At 38.4% G+C, this 14,457-nt stretch overlaps 1 non-coding gene across 1 annotated transcript; it reads right to left on the bottom strand.

The window, feature by feature from the left end:
- Positions 1–13,453: 13,453 nt before the first annotated feature.
- Positions 13,454–13,587, bottom strand: LOC120368366 (small nucleolar RNA SNORA31). The gene has a single exon (XR_005582522.1). It is a non-coding gene; the product is annotated as a small nucleolar RNA SNORA31 (small nucleolar RNA).
- Positions 13,588–14,457: the final 870 nt, after the last annotated feature.

Raw genomic sequence — 14,457 nt, 5'->3', positions numbered from 1 at the left:
AAATAGCATAAAGGAATAGGAGCTTGAAGCACTGGGCGGAAGTAGCAGTAAGCTAGGGGAGGGAAAGGGGAGGAACCCAGTGAGGAGCAAAGACTGTCTTATTCAGGTAAAAGTTGTTTTGGAGCAACATCCAAAAGAATAGGTGATAGCCTGTCTGTCTGCAGTGATGAATTAATCTCTCTGTTGATTAACCTTTCCTGATTGTTTGATGAGTTTCCTAGGGAAAGGATTCCAGACCATTCTGTTCCTTTTGGAAGAACTTCCCTCAGTCAAATAAGGGAACTTCAGAGAAGGCCCCTTCCTGCACTTCAGAAGAGTTGTGGGAGGAGAAGGTCAGAGAGAAACGTTGGTTCTGAGGCTTCTTTCGGAAGCATTTCAATCTTCTTTGTTTAAAGCACTCAGTATGTCAAAGAGCCATGTTTTGGGGTGTCATTTTCTGAGCCCCAATGCTACTAAATTACATTTGTCAGATTATTGACCTTACAATGTTGAAGAATGTCATCTTCCTAAAACATACACAAAAGTAGCCCAGAAGGATGGCATACTATCTAACCAAGCATCCAGCCCTGTGCGTAACTGTGCTGGATGCTTAGTAGGTACTTTATGAATATTGAAGGAATGGCCCTTTAGACTTCTTTTGCTTCAGTAATATCAAATGTGTATTACTTACAGAAAATTTGTAGAAAAGATAGAGACTAAAGGTGTTAAAATGAGTTTCCTTTTCTTTTTGAATGAATAATCAGGAAAGAGAATGCCAGAAAAACTAATGAACCTTCAGACATCCTAAGGGAAACCTATGATAGATAGTCTCTCTTGCTAAAATTAATACTTAAGAAGAGGAAGCCCGTGGGGCACGGTGTGGAAGCCACACAAGAATGCAAAGATGAATTCCTATACCATGCCTTTTAGCGATAAGACATATTAAAAAAAAAAAAAAAGAAATTAGGAGAAGGAAAATGTCCTGGACAACTATTCTAAAAAACATTATCTTATAAATGTACTGAAATGTTTAACTCAGCATGAAATAATTGAGATGTTTGTTATTGTTTTGTAAGATGCTACATAAGGGAGCAAACAGTATTTCAGAGAAGCTGTCTCTTCATCTGGGCACATTGCCAAAAAAGCTACAAATTATCAACAGATATTATTCTAAATGGGATTCAGAAAAGAAGAAATTATGTGGATTAAATTCTAAGTGAAATTAAGATTACTGTGGGAGAGAAATTGGTGAATACTGGTCTATTTCACCTACTTTCTTGATTAGCATTTATATTTGACCTCTGTGTCATATTTATACATTTCTATTTTTTATTAGGCTTTTCCAAAAAAAATTGAGAGTTTTTATGAATCTGACATTTCAACATTTATAGCCCAAGCAGAAGTGATAAGATTTTTCAAGCATGTGTTACTAAGATCTTAGAGAAAATAAACCCAGTCATTTGATACAAGAGCAGTGAAATAGGAGTCATCTTTCTAAATCAAACCAGCTATTCATAAACCTATTTATTATCTCATTTTATTCTACAATTACCCTACATACCTGGTTTTTGAAGTGTGAATAGGAAGTTATTCTGTGCATACCAGTATACTCACTATTTTTCTTAGCACGCCCTTCCTTTTTTTTTTTTTTTTTTTTTTTTTTGACAGAGGCTCACTGTTACCCAGGCTGGATTGGAGTGCAGTGGTGCAATCTTGACTCACTGCAACCTCCACCTCCTGGGTTCAGGCAACTCTTCTGCCTCAGCCTCCCACGTAGCTGGGATTACAGGCATGGATCACCATGCCTGGCTAATTTTTTTATTTTTAGTACAGACGGGGTTTCACCATGATGTTCAGGCTGGTCTTGAACTGACCTCAAGCAGTCTGGCTATTTTTAGTAGAGATGGGGTTTCACCATGTTTTTCAGGCTGGTCTTGAACTGACCTCAAGCAATCCACCTACCTTGGCCCCCCAAAGTGCTGGATTTATAGGTGTGTGCCATTGTGCCCAGCCATTTTTTTTTTTTTTTTTTTTTTTTTGGTGATACAAGTGCTAAATGAGTTAGTTACCTTAGTTTTTTCTAAAGTCCCTTTCTGAAGGAAGCTGCCTCACCTACAGTCGTTGAAGAAAGAAAGGGATCTGGCCCATTCCTGTGTGACCCTTCCCAGTTACACTGACTAGACCAGAGGCAGAATCCTTATCCAAAGGAGAAAAAATGCTGACTTCTGGCCTTGGAGATAGCTTTCCTCAACCGTGATGAGCTGGATCACTTCACATTCTTGCTCCAGATTCTAAGCCAGGTAATTTTAAGTACTGGTTGGCAGTGAGAGAGGAAGCTGAACGGATACAAAGAGGCTTAAGGCAGGAGGCATGCAAGAGCCAACGTTCAGAGAAAGCAGAAAACGTGAGTAAGAATGTGGAGAGAACTGATCAAATGGTAAGTTGTCTGTTGACAGAAAAAAAGCAGAGTATAGAAACAGAAAACAGTGGGAGAGTTGCTTTCACATTGAGATGAAAGTTCACTTGGCTGCTGTTGAGATAAAATAATCCATCCCCAGCCCTGGTTTGGTTCTAGAATGACCCCCCAGTTCCAAATAGAATCAAACTTGGCTGTGCAGTAATTCCTTACCTGCCTGTTCCTTTGCCTCCTTGTGTGTGAAAAATACAAAGAGCAGAGAAATACAGGCAAATGATTTCAGGTGTCACTGTGGTGAATAGTGGACAAAATGTTGATCTACACTTTATAAAAAAATTGAGAGAAGGAAAATGTCCTGGATGACAATTCTGAATATTATCTGTACATGTACTGGAATGTTTAAACATGTTTAAGACTGATCTTATATTGTCCTCCCTCCTCCATCCTCCCAAAATACAAAACACCTAAACGCACGCACTCTGACACACAGTCAGTTTTTGATTGGACATCCCATTGAGCTGGTTCTCAGAAGCCTAATGTCACTATCATGTTTCTAGCTGCTGTATTTGTTAGGAATGTATTAGGCTGTGTGCAACAAAGCTAAGTAATCTTTAAATAAATAAGCTTTTCTAACATAACAAGAAATTTAGAAAAATGCAGTTGCACATATTGATAGTGTCTCAAATATAGACTTTGAGAGACTTTCATAGGCTTTTCTTAAGTTACTCATTCATGTCCACATTTGAGACAGGATAAAGGGAAGAGGTATCCTCTTTCTTCTTTTACCAGATAAAGTGAAAGTCTTTCCAGCGTCCCCAACAGTCTTCCATGTATGGTTTCATTGGCAAGAATTGTGTCACATGATCATTTCTGCTTATTAGGGAATCTTGTAAAGTACTTGGTAATGACTGATGTTGGGCACCATTTTATTCTGCAGGAAAAGGAGTTTCTATTAGCAACTAATAGATGTTATAATAGAGATGATAATACTGATGGAATGAACTCTGACAATATGGCACCAAATTATAAAAAAGCCCCCTACGGTCATACCTTGAGATAAGCAATATTAAAACATTTGCAGCTCACTGACTGCCAGATGCCGACTAACTGATACTCCCCCACACCTATTGCACAAGCCATAGGTACAGCTTTGGTTTGACAAGAGACTGATTTCAGTAACTCTCTTCTGCTGACAGACTACTGACCATGGTCTTGTTCTGGGCAGTTTACACAGGCTGCACACTAAGTGCCTTTGCCTCTGCTGCTTCATTTTTTTAACATATTGGGCCTAAATACATTTGAAAGTTGTCTATGCCAAAGATGCTGTAACATGCACATTTGCTTAATACACATGCAGGTGTCACCCCCGCCCCTTGTCAGTATCTGTAGCTCTTCCTATAACCTGTTGAATATATATACCTAGCTAACCTGCTTAGCATAAATTTCTGTCTCATCTTTCCTCCAAAGTGCCTGTTTTTGGCCTCTACTTCCCTGCAGGCTGCAATACTTTACAAGAAATAAAGTACTCTTGAAATTTATGAACCTTGAAACAAATGAGATGCAGACAGCACTGGAGAATGAACACTAGTCATGGACCCCTGGGCATAGCCCAGAGCCAGTGACTTCCCTGAGCGAGGTTGCCCTCCAACTCAACTAGCCATCTGTTGGTGCTATAACTGCTCAAGCCTAAATCCTGAAATGTGCACTTCGATTTTAGCTTGAAAAAAATTTAAAGCTACAGAAGAATTGCAAGGATTGTATAATACGTGCATATGTTTGTATGTATCGTTATATGTTATCATCATTGTTGAACCAATTTTACATGTTGCAGACAGGATGACCTTATCCTAAATACTTCACCATGTATCTCTGAAGAACAAGTACCTATTTTTTTAATATAACTTAGGGCAATAATCAAATTCAGAACATCTAATATTGATTTAATACTATTACCTAGTATAGAATCATATTCACATTTTGCCTATCCTTCCAATACTGTTCCCTCCCCACCCTCCCACACCAATTCAGGAGCCCGCTTAGGATTATGAGGTGTATTTGGTTGCCATGTATCTTCAGCTTCAATTTTTCTTTGCCTTTTCATAACATTGATTTTTTTTTTTTTTTTTTTAGGAGAACAGCTGGTTGTTTTATTGAATTCCATCAATTTGGGCTTGTTAGATTATTGGCTTATCATTAGATTCAGTTATGAATTTTGGCAAGGATATTGCAGACGTTATGGGATGTTCTTAGTGCATCTTGTCAGGATGCACGTGCTGTCTGTCCCATTACTGTTAATGTTAACTTCAGTAACTTGCTTCCCCTTTCTGTAATGGTAAGTACTCTGTGGAGAGATGCTTTGAAATTGTATACATATTTCCTAAGAAACTTTCATCCATTGATAATCTTTTCCCAAATCAATTATTAAAGTTGGTTGTAAAATAATGAATTTCTAACTATCAATATTTCTTTACTCCCTCCCTTCTTCCCTTGCTTCCCTCCCTTCCTCCCTCCCCATGAAACTGCTACAAGGAAACACTGGGTAAAATCTCCAGGACATTAGTCTGGGCAAAGACTTCTTGAGCAATACCCCGCAAGCACAGGCAACCAAAGCAAAAATGGAGAAATGGGATCACATCAAGTTAAAATGCATCCTCAAAGTAAAAGATATAATAAGTGAAGGGATAACCCATAAAATGGGAGAAGATATTTGCAAACTACCCCTCTGACAACAAATTAGTCACCACAATATATAAGGAGCTTAAACAACTCTATAGGGGAAAAATTCTAATAATCTGATCAAAACGTGGGCAAAGGATTTGAATAGACATTTCTCAAAAGACGACGTCCAAATGGCAAACAGGCGTATGAAAAGGTGCTCAAATCAATGATCAGAGAAATGCAATTCAATACTATAATGAGTTGCTCATCTCACCCCAATTCAAATGGCTTTTACCCAAACAGCAGGCAATGATAAAAGCCAGCAAGGATGTGGAGAAAAGGGAACGCTTGTAACTGTTGGTGGGAATGTAAATTGGCATAACCACTATAAAGAACAGTTTGGACATTCCTCAAATAAGTAAAATTGAACTTCCACATGATCTGGTAATACCAGTGCTTGATAAATACCCTCATTCCCTGCCGGAAAAAGGAAATCAGGATATTGAAGAGATATCTGCACTCATGTGTTTGTTATAGCACTGTTTACTAAGCCAAGATATGGAAACAACCTTAGTGTCCATCAAACAGATGAATGCATAAACAAAATGTGGTATTTATACAGAATGGAGTACTATTCAGCCAGCCGTAATAAGAATGAGAATGGAACTGGAGATTATTATGTTAAGTGAAATAAGCCAGGCACAGAAAGACAAACATTGCATGTTTTCACTTATTTGTGAGATTTAAAAATCAAATCAATTGAACTAGTGAACATGGTGAGTAGAACGATGGTTATCAGAGGCTGGGAAGCGTAGAGGGGGTTGGAAGGAGATAGGGATGGCTAATGGGTAAAAACAAAAATAGAATAAGATCTACTGTTTGATAGCATAATAGGGTGACTTGTCAATAATAATGTAGTTATATATTTTAAAATAACTTAGTGTTAATTGGATTGTTTGTAACTCGAACATTCCAGGTTTCTTACACTAACCCAAGAATCATTCATTTCTACAAGTAGAATTTAGAAAGACGTGGGCTGTGTTACTTTGTAACTGAGTTGTCTCAATAGTCAGTGCTAGGAAATTGTGTGTGTGTGTGTGTGTGTGTGTGTGTGTGTGTAAATTTATACTGATTCACAGAGTTCTTCCTTGCCTTTCTCCATTCCATATTTGTATCTCTCTTCTGCTATAATGGAAAACCTGATTCTTAAAATAAAACAATGTTTATTTGTGCAGTTCTGCAATAGGCACAAAATTGCTACACCCATGGCACCATAATCAAGAAATCTACTAGAGGTCAAAATTTCTTTGCACATGCTCTAAAGTTCCTTTGGATTCCCCGCCTCCTTTGTAGTTATGTTGTGCACTTGGTAAGGTTCACTTGTTTCTATTTGTATTCAATTTTAGTTTGTTCCCCACTGTTGTTGAATTTTTATTTTTTAATGTTGAAAATATTTGTTTTCTAAATGCAAAACTTTGCAAAAAGATATTTTAGAATTGTGCTGATCCATTCTTGATTCTTCTCTACACTAATTGAACACTCTTTTATTTCTGATATTTTTCTAGGCAGTAAATAAGCCATCATCACCTGTGAACTTTATTACCTCCATTGCCTCCTCGCTAGTTTTGCCCCCTTTCAATCCAGTAATTCTGAACCTGGGCTGCACAATAAAATCATCTAAGGAACTTTAAAATATACTGGTGCCTAGATTCCACCTACAGAGATTTCAAATATTTCTGGAAGGGACTGTTATTGGGTTAAAAAAAACCAAACTGCCTAGATCACTTATGAAACTACCTAGTTGAAAACCACTGGGCAATTCAATGATTTTTCATCAATGGACATATTATTTTACATTCCCAGCTTAAAATTTCTGTAGCTTCCCAGTGTCCTCAGCATGAACACCTGGCTTCTCCCCATGATCTAGGCTTACTTGTCCCGTCAGACTTGTGCCCCTTCTCCCTAACCTGTCTTCCCTATGCTGTAAGAGCCATCCAGACTAAACTACTTTTATCCCGGGAATCCACCATGGTCTTGGCCACCTCCAGACCTTAGCACATACTGTATCTTCTGCTTAAACTCTCTTTTTCCTATTCTTTATCTGGCTAATATCTAATTATTTGGATGCCATCATAGATATGACTTCTTTTAATCACATCTTTCTTACCTGATCTTCCACCTCTCGTTTAGGAACCTGTGCATGCCCTTCCTTGGACCCCCTATTCACTGTTTTAATAAAAATGTGTAGTAACCTTCTGCCTTTTGCTTATCTCACTCTGCTAGATTACACACTTCATGAAAAAAGGGCCAGCCCATCTGTCATCTCAGTGCCTATCCCCATGCTTGGCCATAGTGACTCCTCCATCAATGAATGGGGAAGTAAGTGAGTGGATAAACAAATGTAAATTGTATTGTTTTGGTAGAATCCATTCACCATAACCAAATGCCAAAATCCTCACTGGTAATCCAATAAGAGAAGCAGGTAGTGCAGGGCTATGTGTATGGCAGGTGTACAGATGCTTGACTGACAGGTGGACTAATTTATCCATATGATGATTAGTATTTACAGTGTCCACAGCCATGTTCTGAGTACTTCAAGTATGAATGCAATAACATTATGTGGAACATAGCATCTTTTCATTTTCTGTAGAGCTCTCAGCATTACTTTCCCTTCCCTGTCCTTCTTAAATTAAGTACTAGAAGGGAGTTTAGAGATCATGTAATTTAATCTTTTAGTTTTACAGATGAAGGTTCTGAAACCAGAGAAACCAAGTAACTTACCCAAGGTCATAGAGCTGTTTACTGTCATGTATCTATATCATTTTCCTCCTAATTGAAAACTTGACTCACTTCCCTAAATTTAGTGTCCCGCTTGGTAAAGTTGCACGCCTCACAAGTTGTATTTTCCCAATAGGTACATGAGCTCTTTTTCCTGAGCTAATCACCACCCCACTCCTGTGTAGTGGACATGAACACAACAAGTATCATTCTTCTATTTGCTCTGAACATAAAATAATGGATTTTTAAAGCTCTCCTTTAAAGAACCTCATATTGTTTCAGACAATGGCAAGAGTTAATCTTGAAAATTACAAAAACCAAAATGTGTTGAGTAAATTGAGATTCATTTTCTCTGACAGCATTTGGCCTAGGCAATGATCACAAAAGCTTCATTTGCATTTTCCGTAAGATGTCTTCTTTATGAGTACACTTGCCAAAACTTGATTTAGGAGTGCACTTCCGGTTTTAATTTGTGATTGCTGCTCCCGCGGTGGAGAAAGAGAGGCGCTTGGTCTTCGGGGCTTTCGGTCAGAGGCAGCACGCTCAGGAGGTGCACTATGTTCCTTGAGAAATATTTACTGTGGCAGTATTCTCTCCTGCAACTATAGCTTTCAATCTTTCAAAGTGTATTTTGTTTCAGACCTTTGACTTCTACAAGTGTAAAATTCCTTTCTGTTGCCCCTTTTCCATTTCTTTGTTTTCCTAGACAGAATTTCTTACAGTAAACGAAGGTGAAGTGGTAGCATTTTTTCATAGAAATGTGGATGTTTGATTTTTTTGTGGTAGAGGGTTTGCCCAGGAAAAAAAAAAGGATGAAACAGATTAAAACACATATATTTGATACCAATCCATTCCTCTTTCTGCGACCTCCTTTTTGTTGGTTAAAACATTGATTCAATATTTATTTGGTGCCTACTCTGTGCCAAGCACTGTGCTAGGTGCTTAATATTGTAGGTATATTACAGTATAATGATTGTATTTATTTATATCTTACATTAGTTTAATAATAAACTTTTTAACAACATAGACTTCTATCCATAAACTTTCTTTCCTGTGTTCTCATATAATCAAATGTATTAGTTTCCAAGGGCTGGTAGGACAAACTACTACTAACTCAGCGGCTTAGATAAGAGAAATTTGTTGTCTTCTTTCTAGAGGCAAGAAGTTGACAGAAAGGCATTGGCAGAGCCATATTTCCTTTGAAGTCACTAGGAAAGGATCGATTTTAGGCTTCACTTACAGCTTCTGATAGTTGCTTGTCTTGTGACAGCAAACGCCAGTCTTCACATGGCTTTTCCTGTGTGCGTATGTATGTGTGTTTATAGACAATTTCTGATTTTCCTAAGGATGCCAGTCATATTGGATTAGAGCCCACACTACTCTGGTATAACCTCATCTTAACTAATTACATCTGCATGACCCTGTTCCAAATAAGGTCACATTCTGAGGTACTGAGGTAGCTCCCTTTGGGACTTTAATATATTAATTCTAGGGGCACAGAATTCAAGCCATAACACCCATTCAAATGTCCCCAATTCCGAAGCCATTTTTACGCCATCTACCATGCCTTCTCAACCATATATAATTAAGCAATCTTTTCCTTAACATGCATAGCGTTTCATCTACACAGTTTTTACTTAGCTGATTCATACAGATGGCTTACGTCATTTTCTAGACTTTATGCTCCTTAATATTAAGACCCATAACTAATAGCTATTGGGTATCACCAGGATGATGCCCTACATGTGTGAAGTCACATAAACATATAAAATAAATGAACCAACCAAAAAAAATAAATATTTACATTGCCATTTCCTGCTAGAAAATGTTTTTATATATGTGATTTCGTTTGCACTTCAAAGTAATTATTTGCACTGTGCATGTAGGAATTATGATTTTCGCTTGGGACTGTGGAAACTGAAGCCCAATGAGGGTAAATTTCAGAGTCACATGAACATGGTGGAGGCTGCCTCAAAATCCAGGTCTCCTGACTCTAAATTTAGAATTATTGTCTCTTTGTATTTTTTCTTCAGAGATACTCTTATCACTACCTTACACCTCTGCCACCCCACTCAGTGGTCAGTGCTTACCCAAAGTACTGTAACTGCCCACAGTTTCCCCTTATAAGGCAACTTATCTGAGACACTTCCAGTCTTATACCCTGAAATGTCTCTTCTCTCTCCTTCTCTGTCTCTGTGTCTCTGTTTGCACGCATGTGTTTATATGTATATATCTCTTCCTTTGGGGTTACGCCATTCAGTGAGACCAAATTAACTTAAAACCCACTTTCCTTCCAGAATAGAGTGTTTAATGTTTTAGAAACAAAACGTCTGATTTTGGGGATTCTGGCACTCTGACAGTCTAAGAAGGTCACATTATGATAGACAGTAGTTTCATTTTGAATATCATTTCTGTTATTAAAATGCTTTGAATCTCATTTCTGTTGTTATTAAAAACAGATCCAGACAGTGCTGAACAGACAAGGGCCTCTTAGGGAAGATGTATATAGTTGACATTAACTCTGACTAATCCTAAGGAAGAAAATATTTTTTCAAAATGATAAAACCTCTATTCACTTACACAAATGTGCGTGCACACAATCATTGCATTTAATAACATTGAAATATTGATATAGCATTGCTCTCTGGGATAGATTTAGACGTAAGACCTTCCTAGAAGCAAAGAAAATGATTACTGAATCTCAGCTTTAATGTGAAGTATCATGATGTGGATAATTTTGCTTCATTCTGTTTTACAATTCTAATATTTCAGTCTCTCTGCGAACTCTTATTTTCCCAAGGCTGCAGGAAATTTACCTTCTTCCAACTGTGTGATAATATTAATGTTTATTCATGTGCATAATGCTTTACAATTTGGAGTTTTCGATGTATTTTCTCTTTTTAACCTTAAACCCACTCTGAGATAAACAATTCTACTGTCTTCATTTTGAGAAATGACTCAGCCTGCCCAAGATTATAGGGCTGAAAATGAGAGAAATGAGACTTGAGCCTGGTATTCTGACTCCACATTTTAAGCTCGTTTGGCTCTGTTTCCTAGTTTGGGATTTCTCATTTCTTTACTTTTTGTGCATTTTAGCTCTTCAGCTGTAGGTTAGAATTTACTGTGGTGTTTAGCAGGCCACCCTGCACAGGGATTTGTACTGCGGAGAAACTTGGGATTTGAACTCCAGCTTTACTACTTCTTGCTGGGTGATACTAACAAATTATTTGCCCTGCCTAAGCCTCAGTTTCTTCATCTAAAAATGGTGACAGTAATAGGGCCCATATCATAGAGTTTCCCAGAAAATGAAACAAAGTAATCTATGTAATGTTCTTAAAGTGCATAGTGTCTATGGGCATTGTTACTTTATATAATTTGCAAGTTATATGAAGTTGGATGAGATTTTTTAGTTTCCTCATCTGTCAAAAAAAGAAAAAACATTAGGTATCTTGCAGAGATATCACGAGGATTAAATAAAATAACATTTGTGGAAGTGTTTAAAACACAATGTTTGGCACATACTAGAAACTCAGTAATTGTTCATTTCCCACCTAACTGTTTTTCCAAGAAAGAAAATGCTTACTGGATTATCAGTGACTCCTGTCATGCAATGATTTTGTGACTGTTTTCTGATGGCTGTAAACATGAATGCAAGTGTTCGATATCAAGGTAACTTTGACAAACTGTTCTAAGCCCCAAGCAGAACAATAGGCAGTGTTCTCTCAGAGAGGTAATGTAAAGGAATTTAGTAAGCTAGTTCAGAGCACTTGCTAAGTGACTCCCTTATGAAAGCCCCACTGATGACTAGGAGACCCACATGTGACTGAAAACAAGGATGCTGGATTTCAAAGAGAAGATATGTTAAAGCAAAGAGGGACAAAAGTGATTTGTTGTTTTTAATACTCATCAGAATTTGCATAAATAGATTGTCTCAAAATACATATATATATATATTCAGAAGGCCAGTCTCTCACTCTGTTGCCCAGGCTAGAGTGCGGTAGCATAATCTCGGCTTTCTGCAACCTCTGCCTCCTGGGTTCAAGCAATTCTCCTGCCTCAGCCTCCCCAGTAACTGGGATTACAGACGCGTGCCTCCACACCTGGCTATTTTTTGTATTTTTAGTAGAGACAGGGTTTCACCATGTTGGCCAGGCTGATCTCAAACTCCTGACCTCAAGTGATCCACCCACCTCGGCCTCCCAAAGTGCTGGGACTATAGGTGTGAGTCACTGTGCCCGGCCATGAATACTTTTAAGTACTGATACTGATCTCAGTTTTAAATTTGGTGGATCCTGTCTACTGATAAAGTCTTAGTGGGCTTTTTTCAAATAAGTTAGACCATTTAAGTCAACAATTTTCTTAATTTTACATTCACTTTCACATTTTTAGATTTGTCTACTGCTACTTTCTTCATTTAGAATTTAACATTTGATGATATATAATTTACTGCAAAATTATATATTTAGTTGTTTTAGGATATTATTCCAATGTTTCTGTGTTCAAATGCTTGAAAAGTTTGAGAAATGTTTATGAAAATACAATTTTGGCTGGCCACAGTGGTTTATGCCTGTAATCTCAGCACTTTGGGAGGCCGAGGCAGATGGATGGCTTAAGCCTGGTAATTTGTGATTAGCCTGGGCAACATAGGAAGACCCTGTTTCTACACAAAAGTTTTAAAATTAGCCAGGCATGGTGGCTCATTCCTGCAGTCCCAGCTACTTGGGAGGCTGAGGTGGAAGGACCCGTAAGGTCAACGGTGAAGTGAGCTGTGATCGAGTCACCACACTCCAGCCTGGATTCTCAATAAAAAAGAAGGAAAGATGGAAAGAAAGAAAGAAAAGAAAGAAAGAAAATTTAAAAATCACAGCGTTGTTATTTTGAATGTTTGGCATATCAAAAAAAAAAAAAAAAAAAAAAAGGCTAATGTTATGTTTCCCAAGGTTAACAGTGGAAACTGCTTTCTCAAAGATAGGATTACTTCAAAGCCAACATTTACTGTGATACGTGTCTCTGAGCAACGGTGGCCACAGAGATGTATCTTCTTTATCTTTGCTTTTCCAGTGTTTAGAAGCAGCATCTGGGACAGAATAAAGCCTCAACACATATTTGCAGAAGAAATTATATGTAAAAAAAAAAAGATTTTTTTTTTTTTTTAAGTTTGAAGTTCTTAATATGTATTTCAAATCATGGGGATTCAGGGAACGTTCACACAATGTGTCTGGCCCAGATTCTTGACACTAGGACAAACTCCAGATTGCTCAATCACTAGATTCACATGTTCGAGCAGACCAGAGTCACTGGCTTGCTTCTAACCTTTAACAAATGTGATTAAGGAGATAAGGGTGGTAGGAACTATTTCTCCTCCCAGGCTGGGCTTGCACTTTAGGAGGCTGAGGTGGGCAGATCTTGAACTCAGGAGTTGGGACCAGCCTGGACAAATAAGCAAGACCAGGTCTCTACAAAAATTAAGATGGCCATAGGGGTGTATGCCAGTAGTCCCAGCAACTAGTGAGGCTGTGGGAAAATGGCCTGAGCCCAGGAGGCAGATGCAGGGAGCCACTTGTGCCAATGCACTCTAAGCCTGGTAAGCAAGCTGTGTCAAGCATTCTCTTCCCGTTTTTACCCTGTATTCCTCTATTCAATCTCAGCTGCCACAATTAGACAGACGGAAAGCGCAAGGACATGTTTTTCTTGCATCTGTAGTGGAAACCTTAGCAGCAGATAGCAACTGCTCCAGGTCTGTCAAATAGATGCAAGGATATGTGTTTTTTTTTTCAAAAAGCATGTGAGTACTTAATTTTGTTAAGTGGCTTGAAGATACTGTCTCAAATTTTATTTCTGTCACTAATTTTCTTTCTCTTTCTTAATGACCTTTGAGTCATATGATTTTCGTTTTTCACAGAATTCTGCTTCTCTGATTCAGTGCCACCTATTCCCAGGACCCTTGCTTGATAACTCAAGATTACAGGCGAATGTCTCCTTTATCCATCCTGCTTACAACTGACCATACATTATTGTAGCGTTGAGAAGTTTATGCAACACTCCGTGTTGGGCTATGTAAGGCTACAGCATTAGTGAGGTATCATCCCTGTTCTTAGGAGTTAATCTAGTGGGAGAGACAGACAACTAATTACATTACAATGCAGGAAGAAAAAAGTGCTGTGGTTAAAGTCTGAAAAACATGCTGTGGTTGCAGAGTGAGAGGAGTAATTAATTCTAACTGGCAGGATAAAGAATAAAGAAGGAAAGACACTAATATCTGTTGAGGGCTTAAAAGGTGCCAAGGGCAGAGCCGGAGCTTTCTGGAGGCTTTGAGAGGAAGTTCCCTTTACACAGAGCCAGGGGGAGTTTGGGGCTATGCTGGGAGGCCGTGGGGTCAAGAGGCAAGAAGATGGTGGGAAAACGACCTTCCTTTCTCTTCCTGGGGGGATGAGGACTTGAGAAGGCTCAGCTGGAAATCAGGTTGGTAAGGGAAAACTGGTTTCAGTTCAAGTGAGGAGGTGGAGGGAGAATTTAGGCACAGACAAAGATTGTAAGAACAGGCTTCAGTGTGAATGGTGGGCAAAGAAGAGGAGTTAGAGGAAAAGGAGAAGGGAGATCTGCACGTTGGTGAGGAATTGGGTGGG

Source organism: Saimiri boliviensis, chromosome 9 (genome assembly GCF_048565385.1).
Source record: "Saimiri boliviensis isolate mSaiBol1 chromosome 9, mSaiBol1.pri, whole genome shotgun sequence".
Lineage (NCBI taxonomy): Eukaryota > Metazoa > Chordata > Mammalia > Primates > Cebidae > Saimiri > Saimiri boliviensis.
The sequence above is the reverse complement of the archived record's forward strand: the minus strand, read 5'-3'. Positions and strand labels throughout refer to the sequence as shown.